A 6,333-nucleotide genomic window follows, 5' to 3' on the forward strand; every position below is an offset into this window, starting at 1 on the left:
CCGCCCCAGGACCTGACTTTCCGCTTCCCAGGGAGACTCTACCTACTTTGTCTGAGTACGGCTTCCTCCCTGGCCTGAGGCGTCACACAGCAAGCGGCCCCAACCCACAGCCCAGGTGACAGACAACTGTGTACCTAATACCCCATAAAGAAGCTTCCTATGGAGCCCCCATGGCCAGCACTGGGCCACCCACCACCAAAAGGGTCCCTTCTTAACCCCACCACTTCTCAGATGAAATCGACACCCAGAAAGACAAGAGCAGCCTGGCCAAGTCCATGTGGCTGGGATATAAGCCCTGCCCTATAAGAATCTGGTTAGGGCAAGATCAAAATCAGGCCCTGACCACACGTGAGGTTATTCAGTCACTCACAGCCTGAGGGATGGTCCTGGTTGTCCTACCCATTGGAGGGATGAGGAAATGGGCCCAGAGCAATCCAAAAGCACGAGATTGCCCCAAGCTGTACCTCTCAAGCTGCTCGGCCCACCAGCTTTGTTTAGATTGCTGGGGGGCGGGGGGGGGGAGGTTGGGGGAGAGGACACAAGCACACCAACAGCCGCAGGCACCTGAGCCTGGCTTTCCCTCAGCAGACAGCAGCATCCTTACAACCTCCTCTAAGTGAGGGGACAAGACCGTCCAGCACCTCATCTAAAAACATTTCTCCATCCACCATCCACAGACCCTGAGCTATAAAGACATGCGGAAGGAATGGAGGGATGCAGGCTATCACCAAGGGATGGGAGATCCGGGAATGAGTGACAAGGAGTGACAACGGGCAAGCCTTGGAACCCAGGGTCACCAAGAGACTAGATGACAGACAGAAGCTGGGGAGTCTGGGGAGCTAAGCTCCCCAGAAGCCTGTGTTCTGCCAAGCAGCCTGTCAACCTAACAGCACCTGCCAAGCTCTGGAGTTGCCTGGACTCGGACAAACGGAAGCGGGGATAAGGGACAGGAGTGTGGGATGGGGACATACGTGGAGCCCAGGTGAATCCCAAACCTCACAAATGCACTCAAGCTTTGGAGCCTAAAGATCCCTTCCTGAAAGTTATTTTTGTACTATACTCAGCTCCTAATTTCTCTTCTAAAAAGCCACTGGGCTTGCAAAAAGCAGGACAGCCCTCCCAGCTCTCTGGGTGCATCTGTGGTGTATGTGCCCCGTGGGAGCACTATAGAGGTGGAGGGGACAAGGGTCGCATGTTGTACCATGGGCGGGGGACTGCTGCTGAGGCCTGGGTCTCTCTCTCTCTCCCCAGTGCTGACCTGTTGCTGCACAGCACCTTAGTTAAAAAGGAGGCAATGTATAAATGAGTTGTTTTATTGTAGGAAGGAGAAAATATGCTGGTTAAAGGGAAGGAAAGAAGAGGAAGGAGAGAGAGAGAAAAAGGAGAGGAAGAAAGCAAGAGAAGAGAACAAAGAGTAGAGAGGAGAGAGAGAGCAAGAGAGTGAGAGTGAGAGAAAGAATAATAGAGCAAGAGAGAGGAACAAAGAGCAAGAGAGAGGTAAGAGTAAGAGAGTGAGGAGGGGGCACACCGCCCCTTTTATTGTATGGGGCGTGGCATGCCTGGCTTATGGTCAGATGACTGGGTGTAGGGTCCAGCTAGAATGCTGGGAGCTTGGGGCATTGTCTGCCTGATAGAGCACACATCTCCTGCAGAGGCACCTGTGAGGGGTTTGGGCAGAAATCTGAGCCATCTTCTCAAGAGCTATCACTGAATGCCTACCATCTCTTGTGAACAAATTTACTCTGCTCAGTGGATGTCCGGAGTTCTGAGGTGGCAGCTCTACTGGACCCATGCTGTCAAAACGGCCCACTGCCCCACAGTTGCAATTTCCTGGCCCTCCTACACAAGGTAAGTAAACAGTAGGTTATCAGTAAACACAGTCAATGCCAACTGTCAGTGCCTGCGTCCCCAAGTCCGTGATCGGGCAGCAGGTGCCAGCTGTGGCCTTCTACCTCAATGGAGGTCAGAGCCAGCAGTGACCACGGCCCTGAAGAAGGAAAACTGAAGCCAGAGGAGGCAATGGCCTGGACCAAGGCCTCAGTGCACCTCTGCCCCCTCTAGAGTGGCCCTCTATCCATAAATATCCTCCAACTGCTGCAGGTTCCCAGGCCCCTCTCCAGGAGTGGTTCCTCCCTCGGTCCCCTCCTCTCTGTGGTCTGACACTTGCTAGTCCCCTAGGTTGGTGGCTGTCAACCTTCTCAATGCTGTGACCCTTTAACAAGAAATTATTTTCTTTGTTATTTCATAGCTGTAATTTTGCCACTGTTAGGAACTATAATGTAAATATCAGATATGCAGGGTATGTATCTGATATGCTGACCCCTACTTGACAGGAACAGGCTGAGAACCACTGTGCTAGGTGCTAGCACCTCCGTATCTACTTATTAGATCCCAGCATGGGCCAGCCAAGCGTGCTCTCAAGGCTCAGCGGGTCTATGCTGCCTGCCTCTGCTCCTCGAGCGTCCCCAGGTGTCAAGGCTGCCATCACCTGCCTGTGGCTCAGCTTTATCTCCAGCTCTGCCTCTCCCACCAGGTAATAAGAGCCATCTCGTACCTTATACCTCGTACTTCAAGGCCTGTCCCTTCCCTCTCTGCTTTCAACCTCTCAGAACTGCCTCCACACAAAGCTTTCCAGAAAGCCAGCTCTACTCCGAAGCTGTTCCATGCTGCTCAAAATCTGTTGATATTTCTGCAGTCCTGGGGAGGGGATCCTAGCTCTTAAAGTCATAGGAGGCATCTTTGATAAGAGCCTGCATCTTCCTCCCACCTGTGCTGTGCACTTCTCTAGTGTTAGTCTAGTCACCTCCTCCAGGAAGCACTTCCTAATCCCAGGCTTCTCTACTGAATTGTTCTATATTTGGCAGCTCACCAATGACCCACAGTTTCCCCTCTAGAGGGCCAGGGGCAGCATGGGTTCCAGTGTGAAGCCAACACAAAGAACAAAGCTGGAAGCAAAAGGGCCATGTGACCTTCCTGCAGGTCCCCACCATCAGTCCACCCCCTACACCCAACAGGTAGTTATTATCACAACTGTAGGGACTTGACCAGTGTGCCGATCACATGCCAGCCCATCTTGAACCTGCCCAGGACAGTCAGGCCAGCCAAGTGCAAAGGAACAGGGACAGGGAAAGATAGGGACAGAGCTTCTGAGATGCGCCTAGTCTGCATGTGCAGCTGGCACAGCTGGCCTCTTATCCAGATGCGTGGGACCACTTACACGTGGTAAAGAGTCTCTGGAGGCCAGCAGCTGGCCTGGAGCTGACCCTTGCCTGCATCTGCTTCTGAGAGGCGCCTCTGAGCACAAGAGAGAAAGAACATCCAAAGACAGCAGCCCATTGCACCCTGGGAGCCTTGGGATCCAAGGAAAGAGCGGCAAAGAGGCACCTGCAACCCGGACCCATATTCTTGCTCTAAAGCCTCCAGCTGTGTGACCTTGGGCAGCCTGCGCAGCTTCTCTGAGCCAACTTCCTCACGGGTCTCTGGGGATACAATGTTAGATAAAATCAGAGCAGCGAGTGCTGCAGAGCACCTTGTGAATCAGGCCCTTTCAGGGTCCTCTTCACAAAAGCCTGCTCAGAGCCCTGCCACCATAACTAGGGCACCAGACCTGTTAGCCATGCAATGCCATGCATGGTGACCTCAAACCTTGCACAATGCCCCCACTCTACAGGTTCCCTCTGGCTCTGCCCTTCCCTCTCACCCTTCAAAAGCAGCTGGGATGCTGGGCTCCTAGCCCAGCTGTTTCTGCCTGTGAGCCAGGACAGCCAGCAGCAGCTCCAGCCACTTACCGCAGCCTCCCTTCCACCCATAGAGCAAGCCCTCCGTCCTTTCTGGACCCAATCCAGGCACCCTTCCCTCCCTGTGCACTGCCAGCTAACCACTCCACAAGCGGCTGCGGCTGCGGCAGCTGCCCCGGGGGAAGCCCCCTCCGGCTGAGGCTGCAGCCTCAGGCTATGGTCTCCTCCAGCCTAGACTTCAGAGTCACCTGGTCCCTGCCCGGATCCCTGGGAATCTGGCAGGCCCCTGTGGCGGGAACCTGGAAGAGCTACATACTCTAAACACAAACTACTCCCCACACGAAGAGGCACATACACACACACATACACACACACACACACACACATATACACATATGCTAGGCACATGCATGTGAGCACATGCCACACATGCACATCTGCATACCTGTGCTTATGTGCCATGTATGTGTACACATACCACGCATACATATATATGCAATCTAGTGTGTGTCATGCATATACATATGCTTTCCCAGGTACACATATGTACATGTATGCCACATACATATGTGCTCACACATGTATGTATGTATGTATGTATGTATGTATGTGTGTATACCATCCTCCCCTTTGCTGGTGCTGGGCCCTCTGGATATGTCCCTTGCTTTGGTCGCCTCCTTTGATCCTGTTTCTTCCTATTCCAGTCCTCTCCAATGAGCTGCAAGCCCCTTTTCACCCCCTCTCTCCATCCCTCTGCTCTCCCCTTGCGTGTTTGGTCTTAAAACTTCACACCCACATCACAGCTCTTGCACACCTGACGTGTTCCCTACTGCTAGAAGACACTGAATCCACAGTTCTCCTCCAGGCCTTCCTCATGTTCCCCTCTGGTAAGCCTCTCACTGTCTCTAACCCTAGCATCTGCTCATACCTCATGGCCTACCCAGAGACTCCGCAGCCCCACTCTGCTGGCAATTGCTATCCCCTACCAGGGGCTCCAAGTTTGCCTCCTACAGGAAGTCCTCCAGTACAGTCGGTTTGATCTCTGAGCCTGCCTTCCTCCTTGGCTATGAGAATCCTAATAGCCGAGGCTGGCCTCTAGATCCTCTAGCTCCTTGCATAATGTTCTTCCCTATCGGCCCTGCAGAGCTGTCTCTCCCATGCTGCCCTAAGCTTTGAGGGGCTCCCCAGTCTTCTGTAACCCTCTCAGCCAGCACTTCTTCCACCCCCATGAACCTTCAGGATCACACACCTAAACACCTGTCTTGCCTACACCCTGACTAGTATCTGACCGGCACTCACTCCCTGTCTACACCCTGAGGAGGGAGGCAGCACCCATCAGGTCCTGACAGAGCACATGGAGGAATAGGGAGAGATATGGGGAGGGGGGGTCATTAGCCTCTCTGGTCAGCAGCCTTGACCTGTCCCCAGAGAGGCCCCATGTAGAAACCCAAACCAAGGCCCATCCACACCTGGAAACAAGAGCAGAGGTATCTGCCTTCTCCCTTCCTAACGACTAGGCTCCTGGGACTGCGCTGCTTGGACAGTCTGGATGGGGCCTCTGAGAAGACGCCTAGAGACCAAGTCTGAGCTGCCCACGTCCCAGAGTCACCAGAAGAGGTTCTGACTTTTGAATGGCCACCATCCACAGACTGGAAACTAAGACCCACGGGCCTGTCACATCTCCCAGAGTGATCCAGCGTCCTGTTCCTCTGGGGCCACCCTAAATAAAAAAGACCCACTCCCCGCTCTGTGAGCCCCACCTACCTAACTAGAACAGGTGGCAGTGAAGAGTGTGTCTGCAAAACCACAGGCTCCGGACACCCTGCCAGCTCCAGGCCTGTCACCCGTCACCGTGGCTCCCAGCCCCCACCCAGCTTCTTCCTATCTCGGGAAGATCCAGTGAAGACTCAGGCCAAATCCTCACAAATCAGCATCCTTGCAAGGGACTTCAATAGTGGGAAACCATCATAGTAAGTCATTCTGTCCCTCCAGGCCCCATTCCATGCCTTGCCCTCGGGCAGAAGTCAGGGACCCGAGGAAGGGACACAGGCACAGTACTATGCTCAGGAAGCTCACAGCTCCTGAGGAGATCCACCGGAGACCAGGCACTGTCACTGGGCCGTGGTAAGGTGGCTATGGGGTTTTAGGACAACATCCTAGACCAGGCCAGAAGGAGGCTCTCCAGCTCACGAAAGACAAGGATTTCAAAAGATGTGAATCATCCAGCAAAAGGGGCATGGCTGCCTGCCGAGCCACCATCATCTCTACGTTCTTCATAGGGCTAGGGGGTCTTACTGCCATTGCCCTCAAGGAAACTGAGGCCCAGAGATCCGAAGCAAGAGGCCTCAAACCCTATTGTTCCCAGGCAGCCAAGCTGGTGGCCTATAGGTCTTCCTATACGTCCTGGGGTCTCTGCCGTGGCTGACAACAGTTATTAGAACATTCTCTGATCTAAGGGCCGCATCAGTGCTGATAGCATTGAAACCAAAGGCTCCCAGGCCAAAAGCAGCAGGGCAGGAGGAGGCCTAGCCACAGCAGAGGAATGGCTGAGTCCAGCGGTTACCCAGGGGCCATGGCCACAGCAGAGGAATGGCTG

The 6,333-nt window shown here is 54.0% G+C and overlaps 1 protein-coding gene and 1 long non-coding RNA gene across 5 annotated transcripts in view; one reads left to right on the top strand and one right to left on the bottom strand.

The window, feature by feature from the left end:
• Elfn2 (extracellular leucine rich repeat and fibronectin type III domain containing 2) overlaps positions 1–6,333 on the bottom strand; it is a 53,830-nt gene that overhangs the window by 22,298 nt on the left and 25,199 nt on the right. The window lies entirely within an intron of this gene.
• LOC116075617 lies at positions 1,657–6,301 on the top strand. Its single transcript, XR_004112652.1, has 3 exons — positions 1,657–1,848; positions 2,334–2,533; positions 5,255–6,301. It is a non-coding gene; the product is annotated as an uncharacterized LOC116075617 (long non-coding RNA).

This window comes from Mastomys coucha, unplaced genomic scaffold, assembly GCF_008632895.1.
Source record: "Mastomys coucha isolate ucsf_1 unplaced genomic scaffold, UCSF_Mcou_1 pScaffold11, whole genome shotgun sequence".
Taxonomy (NCBI): Eukaryota; Metazoa; Chordata; class Mammalia; order Rodentia; family Muridae; genus Mastomys; species Mastomys coucha.